A 21,637-nucleotide genomic window follows, 5' to 3' on the forward strand; every position below is an offset into this window, starting at 1 on the left:
AAAAAAAAATATATATATATATATATATATATATATATATATATATCTTTAGGTGCTGGTATACTAGCACCTAAAGAGATTGTCCAAATTATTTAGCTAAATATATTGAAACTCAAAATGAACTGGGAATAATGTATTTGGCCAAAATTCCTGGTTCAGACTGAAATGTCTTAAAAAGGGAAAACAGGAAAATATCAGGTTTTAATGGAACACTAATAATCTGGATATGAAAATATTCATTGTGCACTACTATGCACCAGACATTGGCAAAGCAATGGAAATATGACAGGTATAATATCTCCACTCTTTAATGTATATTGCTTATTCAGACATCTTTCCATTGAATGATAACTTTGATAGAAATGCTTCCTGGTTGGTAAGAACAAAGAGGGCACTCTGAAGAAGTGGACCCACCCTTTAGGAGCACTAGCATGGGTTATATCATGGCTGGAGAGTAGAAGTACAGTGGACACAGGAAGAAAAGGGGTATAAATAATGGGACACTACCAAGAAAAACTGATTTCTGCCCCCGAAGATAGACATGGAAATTGCTTGTTAAATACTTTATTTGTAAGAAGACAGCACTTGTCCAGTTAAAACAGAATATGTCTGTTATTTTATCATTCAGTGAGGCACAGACAAATTGAGTGTTTTTATTCTCTTGACCACCAACCTGGAAGACATCCACAGCAAATCAGATATGAAGGATGCAGTATGAATAAATGGAGTTCTGACGCTCACTAATCTGCATATTTAAGTCTACACTGCCCAGCAAAGATGAGAGTCCTACTCCTAGTTCTTGGTTCCAGAAGAGTCCATTGTGGATCTAGGCTGTTTCAGTGTCCACAGAGGTTTGCACATCTCTGGGGAAAGACCACATGCAAACATTCCCAAAGGTTCAATTAGCTCTGAGGGAATACTAATCAGGTCCAGGCTACCTTGGGATATCAAGATTTTCTCCAAAGAGCCAATCAGAATCCCCTTAGCAAATCTACAAAAACTGAATTCTATCCTTGAGAGACAAAATGGATTGGGCAGTAAGCCAAGAACACTGCTTGAGTTATGCTTTGGGGCAACCAGAGGATGACTGGAATCCAGTAATGGCCATTTATGCCTAAACCCAAGGCTTCTAACCAGGGAACTGGATTCCCTGAAGATGAACCCCATTATGATGTCCCTGTAATCAAAGGGGCAAAAATCAGCCTTTCAGTAAAAGGAGGCAAAGGTAAGGCACCATTTGGATGGCTGGCAGCAGCATTTTTCTTTGAAATTTATATATTCCCTAAATTTATAATTTAAACATCAATAACCTTTAAATGCAATACCTGGACATTTCTATTTCAGATATTATCTGGGCCTTTTATCACCTTCTGAATACTGCCAGTCTCTCTTCTCATGTGTAAAACTCAACCATTAAGAAATTTAATGGACATCATTAAAGTCTCTGATTTGTTTTCCTTCCCAAGTGACAGCATTTACTAACAGTTATTGCTGATGAGCAACTTGCTATCAATTTTAATAGTTACCAGCTATGGAACCGTGTGTGAATTTCCTGCTCAATAAGTATTTGTGAAATGAATGAATGAACAAACTGAGTCACTGCTGGTATACTAGGAGGCTTCACATAAGAATGCAAGAAGGTATGAGGCAGGCACGCCATGATTTGGGAGCAAAAGTGGAAGTGGCAGTGATGGTGGAATAGAAAGTCAGTTATAATAGTAGCAAGTCTGCTTCTGGTTATTCTAATGTGGGGAGTCGGGGAGCACATCAGATGGCGAATATTTCCTTGTCAGGAAGAAAAGTCAGTACTAATATTCTGTACCAGTGAGTATCATGCATGCACATGGGAAGTCTCTACGGGCTACAAATGGTGTGAAAATCTACCCTGGGAATAAATCCATTCACTTCCTCCAATAGATGTGGATAAAAGCAGGATGGGATTTGAAGACAGCTTCACGCAATACCCATGGCAACAGGGAGTAGGCATAATTTTCTGCTTCTCACTTATAATCAGAGATACTGGATGGAAATTCTAAGTTGACTTCTGTAAAATACAAAAGCCAAGGACCCTCTCACAGGCACCCCAGTAGTTGGCTCATTCCTATTGCACCGCATCAAGGGCAAAAGGATTTTTCTCATACCCTGAATTTCTTCCCGTTTCTATTAGCAGCTAACAGCCAGTTCAAAGCAAGCCAGAAAGCAGTTTGGGGATCTAGACAGATAAATTCTTCAGAAAGAGAGAATGATAGCTGAGTCAGGTTACTGATAAATTCTCAATAATATTAGGCCATGTATACAAATAGAATAGCCTATGAATAGCATCTATGTCTTACCTGAAAAGTGCCAATAAAGAAATAGCTTTCATAACAAACCTGGGATACATGAAACGAGGCCAGATATCATGCCCACTATCCAAAACAGGTGAAAGTGGCCATTAAGAAAACGGAAAAGGGGAGGTGAATTCACTGAATTATTGAATTCAATAATTATTGAATCCTTCAAAATCAAATCAAGTCCTAAATATGGAAAAGATAATTCTCTTTCCATGACAGAAGTTAAGATGATGCTATAGCTGCAATTAGCCCTAAATATTTTAGAACTGTAGTTAAGACATTAAGTTACATAAGAACATGTGGATGGTAATAAATCAGTAGAAGATATTATATGGTATAATGTGAAATTACATTTTGGGGACAGTTTAGTTCACTGGTATGTTTAATGCTTTGGATAGCACAGTGAGTAAAACTGCTGAAATGAAGACTACTATGCAAAGCAGATCACTCAGAGAGAAAAATCAGACTGACATCAAAATCCCCATCAAACTAATGCTAGAGTGGGAGCATTTTTGAAAATGTGATTTCTCATGCCACTGGCCTGAAAAATACTGTGTTTACAATGTTTTTCTTTGTTTCCGAATTCTTTGGTTGACTCATGGCATTGTTCATATTCAGGTATTTTTGTTTGGTTCAATCATGCTCAATTAAGAATAGAGCCTGCCTAAATAAAACTTACTACATAAAGATCTGCAATTATGGGAATAACTGCTCACAATAATTCTTTTTTTCCCACAGTAACGGTTTTCAAACCTAGAAACCAAGAAAAGTAAGCTGATCTTTCTTATAAAGAACTAGACAAAAGAGATAAACATATCTCTGGCCCTAATTAGGGCTACTGAGTAAATAACTGAAATAGCTGGCCCCATAAATTTACTAAAAGCATGAGATTGAGGGAGGACACAAAACCACAAATAGAGGGTAAAAATGTAGGACATGTTGCTCTTCCCATCATCTGGACCCAAGAGAACGTACCTTTTGCTACTGTATTCCAGGCCTCCCCCAGAGTGACTTTAACTTGATGATTGTTTTTATCACCCCTCTACTAAAATAATTATTATCCATGAATGTATACATTTAAAATTCAAGGAGTGATTTAAATGTGGTTTTCAGTTTTATGATACATGCCAATGGGAAAATAGCTCCAATAGACTTGTATTTATAGAAATCCACCAATCTTAACGGAATGCTTCTTCAAAATTGGGTTTATTCTAAGAAAAGAATTTAACTTAAAAACAAGAGATAATTTTGTCTTCAGAAGTTTTTAGCTTTAAGCATATAAGTGCCTTACCAAAGAATACTACAGAGTCTATTCCTAGAAAAATAAATTTAAGAGTTAACAGCTGCCTTTGGGATATGACTAGAAGTAATCTTACGTGGACAGAGAAGGATCAACTAGACTATATCTCATGGGAACTCCCCAGACCTATGACTAATGAAGACAAAACAGATATAGCAAATCTGTTAGAGATCACACTTATTTTCACCTACATTTTAGACAAAAAAGCAAAGGAAAAATTAGGGAGCATGGGTTAATTTCCTAAAGAAAATTATAATAGCATCCAAACCCCACTGACAATCAACACAAAATGAAACAATATTGATAACATGCTTAATAAACCATGCACTTCCCTTCCCTGTCCCCCTCCTCTCCTTGTCTCCTCCTCCTTCTGATAGGAAATTAGGGACGTAGTGAGTTGTAAAAGTGGAAGCCTCTTGGCCTCCAAAGAAACCTGGAAGTTATTTCAGGACTCTCAGAAGACTTCTTGACCTACTTGTATGCTTGGAAAAAAGGAAAGGAAATGTGGCAGAAATAATATGTAGGGTTTTTTTAAAGTTATGAAAATCAAGCATTTATGCTTGAAATTGCATTTACAGCAGTGATCATGCTCTGAGACAATGTCATCCATTTTCTCCTTGTCTTTTTCACCCACAGTTTTCAATAAGATGACTGTTTCTCTCTCCTGGGATTGCCATGCCCCATCACCAGGAAAACAATCCAGGGAACAGGAGATGCTAAGAGAAGACAAGTGGACACACAGTGTGCTACATACAGTAATGATCACAGGCCCTATGATGCCAGGTACCAGACTGCAAATCAATGTGCATCAGAGAAAGTAATCAAAGCTAAACAAATGGAGAGGGCTACATAATTTAACATGTGCAAGGATGACACTGGAAATTCACAATGACCCTCTCTCTTGGCTCATGTGTTAACTCATTTAAAAATATGGGTTGGCAAGAGCTTGGTCAGACAAACCAAACCACTTCTGGGAAGAGGGTTCAAATTCTATTTGCTGCCTACATAGTCTGAATTAGTCTTTAAAAATAACCATATTTTATTTTTGTTAAAATAAACAATAGAAGCAGCCATCAGGCCCCTTTGGCATAATGTTCCATACTTAGAATATATAACTGGGAGGCCCATTCTGCTCACCCCAATTGTATCCTCATGCCCTGAAAGAGGATCTTCTCATGATTTTTCTTTTCTTCAAGTGATGTTCATCACCTATTTATCCTGCTCTCTCTGCACTGACACTAATCTGCCTTGAAATTGGCTGACTCCGCTCGAGCCATGTTTACAGGGTAGTGAGTTTCATCAGGTCGTCCTGTTCATAGACCAGTTTATGCTCCAGAGCAGAGAGATTATTAAAAACTATACATTACGTGCATACACTTTAAAATGACTCAACTTGGGAAATATAACTATATCATATCTGCACTTCATTGCCTGGGTTGTAGAAAGGGGCCAGGCAGCAGTACAATCTTGAATGGAAATTGTTTCCTAAATATATTATTCTCCATAAGAAGCATTTAGCAACTGTTAGTGCCCAGGAGACAAAGGCTAAAGGGAAAAATGTGTGTAACAGAATGTAGAGAGGGATGGGAGAGAGAGAGAGAAAAGGCTCATTTAAATTATCAAGCTGAGCATTAACCACAAGGAGAGAAAAACAAATGTTCTATGTTTTGCACAAACATCAATTACGTCTCGTAATTTAGCTGATTCCTCTCATTGAACAGGTGCTCTGGCTGCAGTGCAAAGTGAAAAGCGTGCACACCACTCTGGCTTCTATAAAAGGTACCAAAGGTCCTCAACTTGCTCTATAAAAGATTTCCAGCATATCCTGGCACTGCCATTATTGACAGTTTAAGTTGAGCCCCTACTAGGTATGTGGCGCTGTGAGAATAAAATCCAGCCTAGGGACTTGCCGTCTCAAGAGGCTGCAAATTTGGGGCAAAGAATATAACAAACTTAAAGAGAAATTATGCAGATGGGCACGGATCGAGTTATGTAAAGCCAACTGAATTATGCTTGACAAGGGAAAGCAGGATGACTGAATTAAGACAACCACAAACTCTAAATGTAAGCAACAGATTTAACTTGCTCATAGACTAAGCCCAAAACTGCATTTACAAAACAAAAACAAAAACCCAGTTTAATTCCCAGGTCCCTTTCTATTTAGACCCTGAGACTGAAAGACCTAAAATAAGTAGGGGTAAAAGATATTATCAAGAGTCCTGCTACTATAAATTATGTAACCTCCAAAAAAATCAAAAACTGACGACTATCCTCAAAAAAACACACACATCAGTAAAACCAGTAAAGAGAATAAATGTTCTTTGTCATAAAAAATATTTGAAAACTGAGAAACAATGAGGAAACACATGGAGTACTTTCTACCGAGAGGTACAACGCTAGTAAATGAAGCATTTTACCAACTTGCTTTTCTGTTTCTTCTGCAATGAGACCTGAATAAAAGGAAGTCTTTTGCCTATTTGTTCTTTTATCCTGATAATTAAAAAACAAAAAAAAACTTTCAGAAGAAACCTCCCTTTAACATTCTTTATTTTCTACCCTATTTTTGACGTTGATTTCAGAAAAGGACAGTGGTAGACAATAGAATGAATTGGCCATAACTTTCCTGTGTTCATATATGAATACACAACCAGTGTAACTCCACATCAGGTACAACCACAAAAATGAGAAGTTATACTCCATGTATGAAAGACATCTGAAAACACATTCTAGTGTTATGTATAACAAAATAAAACAAATTAAAAATTTTTTAAAAGAAAAGGAGAGTGATTTTAGTGAAATCACTAACAGTTGCTAAATGTTTCTTATGGAGAATAACATATTTAGGAAACAATTTCCATTCAAGATTGTACTGCTGCCTGGCCCCTTTCTACAACCCAGGCAATGAAGTGCAGATATGATATAGTTATCTTGTTACTCCGTATCTATTTGAGATTTTTCCCTAAATAAACTTAAAATGACTTGGTTTTGCTTCTTTTGCTTATGGTTCCTAATTCCAAAATTTCTTCTTCTTGAAACCATGCCAGAAAAAGAATTCCCTCACTGTTCCTGCCTTCTTGTGACAATGAATAGCTACATTCCCTTGTCTTGTGTAAATACATATCCCACAAAGTATTTACATAGGACCAGGCTACAGTTGTTAATTCCCTACGGCTCTATTTGGAGAAGGTGATTTGGGAAGATAAGTCATACTGCTATTCTGAGGTTTCCTCACCTGTATGAGAGCACCAACAATCATATGCCTCCTACCAAAGCAGATGAGAGGATGAATGTAAGTAGCTGGAGGAAGCTTTTAAGACCTTCATAAAACTACTGAAAGAAACAGGCATAACCATCTCCTCTCCTGCAGTGGCAGTTTCTTCCTATAGTCTAAACTCTGCCCTCCAGACAGTAAACTTAGAATAACATTCTTGAAATGCTTCCAAATGCATTCCATCCAGAGAATTTATAGTTATGTGTCAAATGTCAGTGATCTGAGATCTCTAGTCACAGATGTGATTTTATCTTAAATGTAAATGGCGTGCACACATAAGGCAGAAAAGCACGTGTTCCCCAGCCATAAGGCTGGACGAGGCTCCCTGCAACCACAACTGCTTTCAGAAATTGTTTTGAGAAATAATGTGACCAGAACTTGTTTAGTCATTTGGATAGTTTATGTGCCCATATTTATGGGCATTTTCCACACCAATAATCATAGACGCTTGTAACAGTTCAGTTCATAATGCAAAAATTTTAACAGTTGTGTGGGTGGGTCAAGAGGGGAGTGTATGTGTGAAATGAAGCTATCATCGTACATATTTTACTACCATCTGTTGTTTCAATAATTTTTAATTACTTACCATGGAATTATCAACACTGAAAATATATTTTAAAGGAAAGTGTTAAAGCAAGCTACCCTGATCAAACAGTTCCCATGTATTTGGGGTAGGGTAGGGAGGGGCAGGGAGCCAGGAACAGAGCAACAGAGATCAAAGGTCAGGAAGACTTAAGTCTACATGCGTGTTTTACTAGGCAGGTACAGAAATTTCTAAACACCTGAACCAACATTTGAAAGTCACTATGCAGATGACCTAAAAATTTAGATTACTAGCCTCTCATATAAAAATATGGTAACATCTGGCTACACTGTCCTTATTAATATTCACACCCACAGAGCTCATCAACAGGTGCCACATGAGGTGGGAACTTTATGCCCCAGGTGATCACAGTCCCTACTTCTCCCTGTTATTCTATAGCACCTTGTCTTCTTCATTTATTTGTGTGACCTGCTTGGACTATAAGGCATGTGTGAGATCCCTCAGATATAGACCAAGGAGTTTAAACACATGGTAGGTATTAATAAAGATCTATTGAATGAGTCAACGAAGAACCAAAAATTAAGAAAACACAGTAGCAAGTCCAAAACATTTTATAGCCTATTTTTCAAAGCAGTTATTTCTCATCGATTTCATAGAAGTGTTAAGGCATATTTTTGAATGGGTTTCTAACATTAAAGAAATTTCATACCAATGTTTAATCTTCACTAAAACACAGTGCCCAGATGATACACAAATCTGACCAAGTTCTATTGATGGATGCACAGTCAGCCTCATTCTTGAGAAAGCTAAACCTAGTGGCATGTGACTCTTTGTATCATGGCTATGCTTTAAATACTCTATGAATATTCTCACTTTTAAATCTCAGACATTGACCTCACTCAAATCAGCTGCTTTAAAAATTATTAAAAACTGGCCTTGATCTAGAGGAAATGACGAAGACTATATATAGATATATGCATGTATATGTATTTTTTTAAAGTGAACTTTAAACTTTACTCCAAGCGGGTTAGGGGAAGAACCAGGCTCCAGCCAGAAACATGATTAACAAAAAGCTGCACATACAGACTCTAGAAGGAGAGGACCCCAGAGCTGGGACAGGACCATTTCAACTCAAATGCCTCCAAATTCCTGAGTAGCACTTGCAATGGAACTGTATGCAGATAAGGGGGCCAAGCAAAATCTGTGATTCAGAATAAGTCATCATACTTCCTAACATCGCCCCCCAAAATGACAAATCAGGAGCCCATTTCTTTCTGTGGAGAAAATTTTTTGTTCATAATCCACAGTGGAGACAAGGAAAAAAAAAAAAAAACAGCTTCTTTTGACTAATTATTCTGAGTAGCCATGAGGAAACATTGATGAAGCAAAATCTGTCAAATTTAATGTTTCACAGAAGCAGCAGGGTAAAACATGAAAAGAGACAGAGAGACTAACCTTCAGAAGGGATTATAGCACATGATCTCCATAAATGCTCCCAGTTAGCAGTTTCTGGGTAATTCCTCACAGTCCATAGATGTACATTAGCACCTGTTTTAAAACAGCTCCGAGAGCAGCTGAGTAAGCCCATGGTCGGGAGAAGATACTCATCAGAGACAGATACTCAGCCATCAGGCGCACTCCTCACTGTCAATCATCCATCCTATACTGTCAAAACAAGGCCTGACTGTTTCCAGGAGGCCGTGCCTTCACAACACAGGACTGGACCTTGGCATTGAGGCCTTCTGAGGCTGTGCACCAGGAGAACAAATGTGTTCCTTCTGGAAAGACAGGAGGTTTTCAGCCTCACTCTGACTACTCTAATGTGAATCCAAGAATATGACTGGGGAATGGCTCTGCTTCTGAATTACAGTCTGACCTACTCGGGGTTCCTAAGATACACCCAGTTTTGTCAGAGAATTTCAAATCACTGGAGCAGAGGTGATCAACCCTGGTTGCACATTACGATCACCTGGGAGCTTTCAAAAAGAACAATCATCTGGTCTCCCCTGATTCAAATTAAATCTGACTCTCTGGGGAAGGAATCCTAGCATCACCTTCACCTGAGGTCATTTCAAACATGCAATGAGGATTGAACCAATGGGCCTAGAAGGATTAAAGTGGAAAGGGAAACAGCAGGAATTCAAAGCTGACCTAGTAGAAAAAAGCAAAAGACAAGATGGTTGGTACAAAAGGATCCCCTACCACTCCCAAATCACAGACTTATCCTAGACTTCCCAAGGCAGGCTTAAACTCACTCTACTCCTGACCCTGCTGCCATCCTCCTTCCACCTGAAAGCCCTTCTTTAAACTACTAAACGAGAATTATATTTGGCCTACTGGAGAGCACTTGCTTCTCATAAAATGTCTGATTAGTAAAACTGGAAAGACAAAGCAAGGCATGTGCTTGTCCTCTCATTCCTTTTCATTACTGGCTCTTTGAATAATTAAACTTGAAAGGAAAAGAGTCATCTTATTTCAAATAATACTGTGGGCTTGGGTGTATGCACCTCATCCATACAACTTGCTTCCTCTGTACTGAAAATGCCAACATCCACGACAGCACTGAGTGCAATGAGGCTTTGTTACCAAAGAACAATTTAAAAGGTATGATTGTTAAAAATCACATACATAGACCCTCATTCATAATCACCTTCTAAATAATGCTATAATTGGATGAGTCACCAAGCTACCCCAGGCTTATAATGAGGGCTTAAAAAGAAGGGCTATGTGGTGGTGGTACTGAGAGGCACAGGAAGACAGGAAGGCCGGCAGTGAGCATTCAAATAAAGGGGCAGGAGGGGACAGGCAGGGAGGAGAAGGGAAAAAATGAGCCAGGTCACTGCAGGGTGTGACAGTAAGGGGTTTGGGTAACTGTGCCAGCTGCTGTAATCACCACCATCCACAAGCCAAACCCTTACACATAAGCTCAGAGAGTCAACTTTTTTCAGAAGTTAATTTTTTAAAGCAAATCCAAGTTAATAAAATGTTCCAGTAATCCCCTATCATCAAATTTTACTCAATTTGTGGTATGGAACTTCATTTCTTCATATTTTTAGCTACGAAGTCAGGACCCACTTTCTTCCAACCATTTTCTCATCCTTCCCTCTCACAGAGCATTCTGCAGACGTGCCCCATGGCCCTGGGCAGATGGAACCTCCTCTTGTACTGTGCACAGTGAGGTGCTGCACTTGAAATCAGAACACAGAGAATGAAACACATGTCATATCCCCAAACACTAAGGACACTTAGGCCTTCCCATTGCTCCAACATCCATTTTCATGACCTGGATACTAAATAGACTTCTGGCCAAAACGGCGGTCAGAGTGAGTGCACCACTTCTTTTATGACCGTATCTCATATCAGATAGTTTGATTTGGTGTCATTTGTGGCATATGGCTGGATTACAAGAAGTATCAAAATGGAATCAAAGAAAATACAGAAGGAGGAGGAAGTGGAGTCATTGGTCCCCCTCTTTAGTAGCCAAAAAAATTCACTCTAAAAACCAAGATGAAACCTTTGGTTTAATTTTTTTTTTTTTTTTTAACTTCGATTACACAGTTGGGTTGGTTTGTGAATATGGTAATAACTATAACCTTTAGAATGGAAGGCAGGATGAGCAGATGGAACCTAATTAATAGTGAAATATTATTAATCTGTCTTCTCAAGAAGAGAAAAAGTCAGTCATACTTTACAAAGGAATTTCCCTGTATAATTTAATAAAGGCAGGTCTCACTATCCAATTGGGGGCCCATTATGAAACAGCCATGTTTGATATAAGCCTTAACAAACCCCAATAATTAAAATCACTTTATCCCAACATATAAAGCTTAAGTATAGCATTAACATCAAGCTAGTTGTTATATATCACCATGTACTCTTTTAAATCTATTATTTAATAAATATTCTTTACAGAAGAAGGAGCAATAACTCATTTTGGAGAAGCTAGGAAAGGGAAAGATAAAATTAACTTACTCTGAAGCCAACTTTATAACTTCTCTGAAATCATAAAGCCTATTTAGAGAAGAGTCCCCATCGAGGAAGCCTTCCTACAGTGCCAGGAGTAAAGCCTATGGCCTCAGGAACCAAACTATAGCCCAGGATTAAAAGCACAAGATTCCAAATCAGCCAGGCGAAGATGCCCGTGTCCTTTTAGCAGCTGCTAGTTGTGGGCTATGGGCAAGTTAATTAAACTTTTCCATCCTCAATTTCCGAAATAATGGTAAAACACATACTTCCAAGTGTCTAGCACGGAATACTCCATATACAATACCCACTGGGTAAAAATAATATACAAACCTAAATAAAGTAAAAGTGAAAAAAAAAAAACAGTGCTTATATGCAGAGGTGGTAATAAGAAAAAGACTTACATTCTTTGGGAGATGATAATCCAAAGATTCCAACTATTATTAATTTTATTATTCCAAATATTAAGTCATCTAGGAAAACAATATTTCCTTCTTTCTACTCTACCACCAAAACAAGATTAAAAGATAGAATTCAAGGACAAGCAGTAAAGCTAAAATTTTACTTAAAACTTAAAAATATGTCTAAAACATAAAATTTATCATTTAACCACCTTTAAGTGTACAGTACGGTAGTGGTAGTTTTAACTTTATGCCTTTTGCTCTGGAACTTTTTATCTTGAAACTCTATACCTCCAAGCAATAGGCCCACTTTTTCCCTCCCCAACTCCTGGCAACCACCGTTTCAGAGTTTGGGGACTTTAGATGCCTCATGGAAGTGACTGGCTTATTTCACTTGGCATAAAGTCCTAAGGTTCATCCACATTATAGTATCTGACAGGACTTTTTTGAGGCTGAATACTATTCCATATATTTTTGCCATACTTCCTTTATCCATTCATCCATCTATGGACACTCAGGTTGCTTCCACCTCTAGAATACTGTAATTAATGCTGCAATGAACATGGAAGTTCTAATTTTCTTAACAGGCAGTGGTAACAAATGTCTGTCCTTTCTTTAGTAATGTATCAGCAATAACTTTAATAATTTGGAAAAGGGCCCATATTTATCTTTGGTTCCAAAATGTTTGAAACTAATTTAACTTGAAAAATTGAAATTTCCTAGTCTCCCAGCAATAGCTGACTCATAGAATTAGAACATTTTAATTACACTCTTGTATCCTCCCTTATCCAAAGAAGAAAATACTGACCATTCCATTGTTAATCATGGAGACTTTATTCTGAGACACTCCACAAAAAGTAACAGTCCTAAAGTGAAATCTCACTGGCATTTCACTAGATAAAATGAAATTCAATAAAAAATTGAATCAGGTAAGACAGAACCCCAGGACCTTAAAACCCAACACCTTGCTCTGGCCCCATATAACTGTATGGGCTCAAGCAAGTTACTTAACTTCTCTGAGTTTATTTCTTCACCTGTACCTTGAGGTTAATAATGCTTCTTTCAGGACTGATGCAATGATTAAATGGGACAGAAGAGTTGAACAGCTAAGCACAAAAAAAAATTTAGAAAATAGCTCATTATTTTAAAATTGGATTAGAAATTTTTTTTAAAAATCTACCAAATGAGAATGTAGTGAGAAAAATGAAAACTACAACTTTAATCTTTTTAAAGGATGAACTAAAAGTAACCATTGAAGTGACATTACCTTCTATATATATACACATAACATAAGGTATACATGAGTAGGCAAAGACAGATAACACATACAGCCTCCTCTTGGTCAAATTTGGTTTCTATCAAACAACCTAACAAATTCCAATGTAAGCTCTGACTCAGCCAACATTACTTGGAAATGGATTCATCTTCCGCAAAATTATTTCCTTCCACTGGCACTGACCCATCACCACAAACATCAGCTAGTTTTTTCAGAGCACTGAATTAGTAGCTGGATGCAAAAGCTGAAGAAAATCTTGAAACACAGCCATATTGTATCACACAGAATATAGCTTGGAAAAATATTACTTTTCACAAACAAAAAACTTGGCTAGGGAAAAGGGGAAGAGAAGATTAAAACAAAATATCTCCAAGTAAAAGTGTAGAAAAGGAATTGAAACAAAAATACTGAGAATTAAGTGTACTTGAGGCCTATGCATTGTTGCTGCTTCCAGGAGATACGTTTTGAATATAACAAGATGAATTTCAACAGACCATGAACTAGAGATTTTCAACATGATAAAGGGGAAATGATATATATTCAATTTTTACAAGCACTGAGTGAGCAGAAAACTGAAAATTCTTCAGCTGCTGATAATGTGCTGATAGAAGTGCATCCCCCAACAGAATTCCTAATGAACTGCCAGAAAAAAAGGAGAAGTATTAAAGAAAACAGAGAGGTTAAATAATTCTATGTAACACACTAACACAGATCTCTAACAACTTCTATAGTCATTTTTTTATTTTTCAATGAAATTACCATTAAAGATTATTTGAATAATTCATACAACCATTTACAATAACGGTTAAAGTCTCCAAAGACAAAGAAACTCATAAAGTAATACATGCTAGAGATAATGTAGAACACCTCTTTACTGAGCACCTACTGTATACAAGATACCATGCTAGGCATGTCACATCCCTCATCACTGCCCCCTCTCAATAACAGAGGGTAAAACATAGAGTTATTAACCACATTTTACAGAGGAGCAATCAGAGGGTCAAAGAATTTTCCTTACTGAAGTCCTTCCCTGCATTCTGCATTGTCTTTAGCACTGAATTCATAATCATCGGCTCTTATATCAAAATAAATGGGAAAGAAAATACTCCAGAGAGAGAGAGAGAGATTGAAAATAAAGAATAAACTAGACTTATCTATAAATAGAGGCAATTAAACTAGTTAAAAAGACTAGTTATACTTGAATACAGAGAAAGTCAAGGTGCATAGTGAGCCATAGACTATGTTAAACCAGATGTAATGGAAAATGCAAAAAAAAAAAAAAGAAAGAAAGAAAGAAAGAAAGAAAGGAACAAACAAACAAACAGAATAAAATAGAATTATTCACTTGAAAAACTGACCATCTTTCTTTGGGAGGCAATATATTGTAAATATATCCACAAAGCAACTTCTGAACTTATAAATACATATAGATGGTCCTATAAAGAATTAGAGTCAGAATTATGAACCCTGACCAGCGTACCATGACACAAGTTTATTGCTTATTGTTTAAACTGTCTACAAGTAAATCTTTTCATTTTAAAGTAACCAATAATCTCATTGAGATGTTAATAGTTTACTGAATGAAAAACTCTACAAAGTTTAACTTGTAATTACATCTGACTGTAGAATCTCCCTTTGGAAATATATTCAATCTGCATTAACTAAACTAAGGATGTCCAAAAGACCAGGATGGAGACTCAAATGAAACATAAGAAGTCTGGGCTGGGGCATTGTACAGTTCAAGGCATGGCTTCCTTAGTCAGGAAGTCATTGTGGATATATTAAGGGATAGAAAAACATGCACACTTAGTTTTCCTGCGGGCTAAGAGGGCTACAGGGAAATGGCAAGGGAACAGAAGATAAAGATCAGAAGTCATATATTGGAAATGATGTGTATACAAGGTTATTCATTACAGTGTTGTTTATATAGCAAAACACTGCAAACAACACAGTGTCCATCACTAGGGATTACCTAAATAAACTACAACACATCTACGCAAAAAGATAGTAGAAATTATAAAGAATAATGAGGAAGCTCTCCAAATGCTGAGATGGAAAGATCTCAAATTTAAAAAGTAAGGTACAAAACAGAATATATAATATGCTTTGAGTAAGAAAGTAGGGATTATAAAAATATATATTTTGTACATGCTTGCAAAAAATAGAATTACTCAAAAAGCTAATGAAATGAAAGTAGTTCTCCTTATGAAAGTATTTCTCCTTATGGGACAGTAGGGAGCAGGATACTGAGGCAGGGGTAGAAGGCAAGATTTCTCAATATGTATCTTTTGATATCATGTTGATTTCTGAACCTTCTGAATGCATTAATATTTAAAAAGTAAAATAAAGCAGATATGCAGACAACTATGAATTGAAAGAAAACTTTTGATAATATGTAGAGATTACACATCACTGCAGACTAACCTAGAAAGCATGTAACAAAACTTCAGACATTTCAAATTGCCAAAGTATATTTCCAGGAACATCTTACTGCAGTGACATTACTCTGAAGACTGCAGTGAGAGCTCCCATTTTTAGAAAACCATCTCTGAGGGTAAACCTTGTAGGCACTCCATCCATGGCAGCTGCCTCTAGGAAGGCATGTGAGAAAAACTGAAAGTATCAGCTAGAGTCCAGGGGCAGCTTCCCATCAGGACTCTCCTCTATCTCATGAACTCCTTCCAAACTCAGTTTAGAGGAATCTGATGTAGACAGACTCAAGAGACAATAATTATAACAAAACCCAGAAAGGTGAAGAACTTGGATGGTGAAGTCATCTGGATGTCAACTATAAGTGATCAGTGCCAATTAGGGTTCATCATGGACTACTTCACAAAGGAAGTGAATGTGAGCCAGGGTTCGAAGGTGACAAAAGGGAAATGAATGCCAAGTTGACAAGAGATGAATTGCACTAAGATTTTACAGGTCTCTGTGAATAGATAGGACAGTGGCACAGAAGCTGAAGTGTGGGTGACTATACTGGCATGCATTTAAGGGAAATGAATACAAATTACACTTGGAAGATGATCAATAGGCTACAAAGTGACAGTTACAACCCAAGAAGAGGAACTGCTGGCCATTGCTGACTATTCACTAAATATTACAGCCTAATATACTGCTGCAGCCCAGATGCCAGCAATGAACAGAAGGCAATCAGCAAAGTTATTAAAAATGGTTTCCTCTTAATATACAAATACAAAGTATGTTTATACTTGATATTCCATCTTAAATCTGAACCCAACCCCTTGAAGGGATGAAGATAGTCCAGAGAAGAGAAAATACACTGATCAAAATATGGAGAAGCCCAGAAGAATGATAAAGATTAGAATCCAGCTAGATATAGTGGTGCACATCTGGCTGGATATAATCCGAGATGCTCAAGAGATAGAAGGAGGAAGATCACAAGTTCAAGGCCATCCTGGACAACTTAATGAGACCCTGTCTCAAAATAAAACTGAAAAGGGCTGGGTTTATAGCTCAATGGTAGAGTACCCAGAGTTCAATCCCCAGTACCTGGCAGAGCGGGAGGTGATCCCTCTGTCTACAATAATGAAAACTGAGAAAAGCAATGATCAATTTCTTAATACTTTCAAAGGCTCCAAATGTGAGATATTAAAGCCACATGTCTTTATACTTTGGTATGTGACAAACCAAAGACAACTCATTACCCCTAGAGGAGGTACAGGCTAAATCTAAAAGTAACTTCCAAACAGGGTTTAGACTGTTTCATAGAAAATACTTTCAGAATATATCATTACTAGAAATAGGACCAACGGAATCCTTGACTGTCCAGACTTTCGACCCCCTAAGAATTGTAATGCATTCCATTGTTGTCATGTATTTAAAAATAATAATAATAATAATAATAAAATCAATTTTAAAAATTCAGAATGCAGTCCCACCTGAACCTCAGCTCTTACGTCTGCTGACAGGGATGGCAGTGGAACTTTGTACTAACCACAAAGCACGCATTAGGGGTGCACAAGTAGTTCACCACCAGTCTCTGCTGTCACTGTTCTCACGAATGAGAAACAACAAAGCAATGCTTTGTGATGCACCTTTTTCTCAGGACTGGAAAAATGACTGCTATTCTGGAAAACAAAACCACATAAATCAAGTATATAAAAGCAAACAAGGTTAGGAAATCTTTAATTTCAAGAAGCATCAAAGTAACATACAAAATTTTTTTCGGGGGATTTAGTAGATAAGGCAGTGACCAACCGTACTTTTAAAGAAAATAAGAAACTTTGAGACTTAAAAACAGAAAAAACTGCCTACGACTGACATTAAAAACATATTCTGAGGGTAAGTATATTAGCTGAGCACTTACTAGTAGCTAGACATTGTGTCAGGTATTCTAAGTTCTTTAATAATTCATGTTTTCCCCATTTACTTTTTTTTTTCCGGTACTGGGGAATGAACTCAGGGGCATTCACTAGTTAATACCTTTATAGAAACAAACAAACAAAAAAGGAGATAATTTATGGAGGTGACCTGCTGTCCTGTGAATTTGCAGGAGGATGACTCACAGAAACACTAAAATATTTGCAAGCCAGAATAGCCATTAAACACAATAGAATGCCTTCTCAAAAACCTATGTATTTGAATAAAGTAACCCATAGCTTTCCAAAAACTAATTATTCTCCCCTTCTAGCTTTCATGCATGTATTTAAATTTTCCTTAAGTTACTGAATGAAGGGCAGGGATTGTGGCTCAGTGGTAGAGCACTTGCCTTGCATGTGTAGGGCACTGGGTTCCATCCTTAACACCACATAAATAAATAAAACAAAGGTATTGTGTCCATCTACAACTAAAAATAAAAAAAAAGAAAGACCTAAATGAATGAAGAAAAAGCACAAAAATTGTGTTAGTAATTTTTTTTTTAAAGTTACTGAATACTAACAATGAGCATTACTTAAATTTAACAATCTGGTTAATCTTGGGAGAGGGATGTAAGATCACCAGAGAAGGCAAAAAAAGAATGGGGATGTATGATCACTCAGGAATACGCACATTATTAATAGGATTCAAAGCAATAACATGTTCAAAGAGTAGCCCTTTTCACGGTCTCCAGTGAATACAAGAGTTAAATTTGGAAAATTGACAAATACTTCCCTCTACTATCTAAAACTTAGCTATTTATAAAATGTTTGTAGTTCTGAATACTGTTGAAGGGTAGGAGGCAAGGTTTAGAACCTCATTACCTCTGAACAGGCCTGTTAACATATGTGGACATGTAGCTCCAACAAACAGCAATTTCAATAAAGAAAAAAAAAAGACCACTGAGCAAAGACAAAAAAATCAGACCTTCTTATCTGCCTTTAGAAGAGAAAGTGGAATTGCTTCTCATTTTGTGGATCGACAGGAAATTCAGAACATCAGAAATCAAATAAAGAATTGTTTAAGGAAAGTAAAAGCAGCAGCTACAAAGGCCATGACTTCATTTAACAGCACAGAAGTAGTCAGCCTGGCCTCCTCCCGAGAAGACACCTCACAGACCCTGAACAGGACAAATATTGCCCTGTAATTAAGTCAGAGCTCTAATCTGGAATCAACCAGAAATTTCACACTGGTTCTAGGTTACTGAAGAAGAAAAAGAAACACCAATTCAGGATTCTAGAAACAGAGCAGGGTCTCAGTGGTTAAAAGCAGCAACAGCAAATAGAAATTGTCACAAAGGAGCAAAAAGAAAGAAAAAAAATATATTAATTAGAAAAGCACAGCAACAAGAAGAATAAAAAAGCCCCATATATTGGCAGGAGGCAAGAGAAACAGCCATCTGGGAAAAATCGTAAAAAACTCAAGCTGAACCTACAGACCTCAAAGGCTCCGGAGCACATTCCAGTATTACCAAAGAGTTCAACAACTGGTGTTCTTAATGAGGGTCCTGGTTCATTGAGAAAACTCGCCATACTCTACCAGACCATGTCTTATAATGACTGTGATATTTTAGAACCATTTGCAATGAAAGCGGTTATAACTGTTTCATTGTTTAAAGGATTAAGCAGATTAAAATAGAATTCCTCCTTCCCAGACACTCTCCATGAGTTAGTAACTACAGAAAGATTGTAGTTTAAGGTTTATCAAAGAATCACTATTCCTTTGAATGGTATTTCCCCCATTCCATTCTTAGCTTAGAAAGGAAAGAATATACAGAATTACGATTCTTCAAGAAATCATAATAGTGTTTACCCTTTTCATATAAATTTAGAGGATTTTCTAAATGAACAGATAAAATCAGTCTCTAATATATGAGGACTGATACTTAACATAGATTAATAGGCCCCACCTCAGGAGAACAGCATTCTCATTGTGAATGACACATGAGCCAAAGGAAATGTTTCATTTCAGTCATTCACGTCCATAAAATGCAACTTCATTTCAATTACTCACCTACTAACTACTCACTTGCCCCAGAACATCAAAAACATTAAGTCACCAAATTTGTCATCAGTGTTTTTACACGTTTCCCATGCTTGGTAAATTGCATTTATTAAAAGTCGAGAAACATTAGAAGTGGAAACACCCTGTAAGACACTGTTCTCATCCATCCTGCCACTCTCTCTCTCTCTCTCTGTGAGTTGTGACTTATGTTAGCAAGTGAAAACTGGTAGGCATAAAATTTATTTTACAAGAGCAAGTCAAAATGATGGCAGAAATTTACTTTATATGTATAGTTTCACAGAGCTGCAGCAGGGTTCCTGCTCATAGAACAAAGTGAGCTAATCTACTTTGCAAAAGACAATGACCTTTTAAAGCAAGCTGTGATAGGTTTATTCCTTACTTTACAAAAAGAATATCAGTTCTTTAGCAGAATCATCAGGACAAGGTGATTTTGTAAGAACTAATTCAGATACACCCTTTTCAAGGTGAAGTTCACACATTTCTCAAATCTTAGAGAACAGGAACCAATAGTATTGTGCATAAATGCAAAAAAAAAAAACGCAAATAATCAATAAATCTAGAATGATAAATTATTTTAGAGCAAAGCATCCATAATGGATATTCCTTGTCACTAATACTAATCCTCTTTTTTGTTTGTTTGTTTAAACCAGACCAATTTTATTTTTTAAAAGTCACAAGAAAAGGACACTATGTGGATTTCATGTCTTCTCAGCAGCACAATGAAATAAACAGAAATTGAAAGAGGGAAACAGAACTCGAGTTTCTTTGAAGGAAATAATTTAATTCAGTATTCTGACTGTCCGTCCTATAAGCATCTCTCTTTTTTCTAAACTGTATTTTTTTAAAAAATGGGAGAGCGAATGGAGACTGAGTAACAAATACTAGAAAGAAATAATTAGAACTTTAAATATAATAGTGCAAGTTGCAACTCACTTTCTATGGAGACATGTTATAACAGATTTGTGCTATCTACATTCGTCATTCCCAAGCTTGTTAAATAAAGGCAGAATGTAAGTGGAAGGAGTTGGGCATGTGTATGAAACTGTAAGCCTCCAGATAACTAGGATATGCCCCACTAGGTCAAAAACACTCACTTTTTCAAATCATAGTAGTCCACCCATTTATTTGGTCAGCCACTTTCACAGACTACTTAACTGGGGGATATTTTAAAATAGGTTCACTAGTACCTAAATAGGTTCAGGTTTTGTTCTAAGGCTCTCCAATCTGTAAATGGTTATCTCCTTCCTATTCACAGGCACCTGCAAACCAGCAGCCTAATGATAGTGACCTGACTAGTTAAACTAGTTAATTCTTCCTAAGTGTTTGCTTTCCATCAAATAGGGCAGTTGGGGAAGGGACAGTGGTTCCATTGGGAGAAAAGCCATGTGGGACAAATTAGGTGCTGCTGTAAGATTTCAAAGCTAGGGGGAAAACAGAGCTAACTAGAGGCAGCTGTTAGGATGTGGTTTCGGTGTTTATATTCTTCTCCGTTCCCCCTAAAGCCTCTTACGGGTATTAGGAAGGAAAGCATATGTATGACCCAGTGGAGAAGATCGGCTCTCCTGACTGTGTGTGAGGCCGGAGACCATAACCCAGCATGTTAGAGACAAAGTTACCTGCCAGGAGAATGAGGTAAACTGTTATAAACCTTTATTTGATAATTTTTTAAAATCCTCTTTTATCTGAATACACTAATACGGCAGAAAATCGCACTGTTAGCATATAGCAATCATGATAACTGAGAGAAACCTATAGGAGTAATAAAACCGAGCTGACTGGAGATTTAAGGCTGATCCTACCAGCCTGCAAATGGTACATCCTGTTGCTGCTGTGACCTCTGCCCCTGCCCCCCAAGCTATTCCACCTTCAAACCCCCAGTCCAAGGTTTCAGCATGGCTCACTGCCAGCACCTTTCTACTTTCTAGGGTGCAAAAGTGGTTCTGCTGATCTATACATATTTCAAGAGGCTTTGACTTTCAGCTTTAACTGAGACTTAAAGTCACATACTATTTTAAATAACAGAGAATGTATTGTTCTTACAAGAGCCTCCTTTCCCCCTGCCTGCCCTGACCTCTCTTCCCTTCAATATTATCCTCAATAACGGGCTTTCTTCCCTCCTTGTAAAGCCAATATGGGGCACTGAG

At 37.2% G+C, this 21,637-nt stretch overlaps 1 long non-coding RNA gene across 1 annotated transcript in view; it reads right to left on the bottom strand.

Annotated features, from left to right (window-relative positions):
• Nucleotides 1–32: 32 nt before the first annotated feature.
• The window catches only part of LOC125619081, a 68,164-nt gene continuing 46,559 nt past the window's right edge, over nucleotides 33–21,637 (bottom strand). The window contains exon 3 of the long non-coding RNA XR_007350571.1: nucleotides 33–12,137. This is a non-coding gene — a long non-coding RNA (uncharacterized LOC125619081). The remainder of the gene's footprint in view (nucleotides 12,138–21,637) is intronic.

Source organism: Marmota marmota, unplaced genomic scaffold, assembly GCF_001458135.2.
Source record: "Marmota marmota marmota unplaced genomic scaffold, marMar, whole genome shotgun sequence".
NCBI classification, from domain to species: Eukaryota; Metazoa; Chordata; class Mammalia; order Rodentia; family Sciuridae; genus Marmota; species Marmota marmota.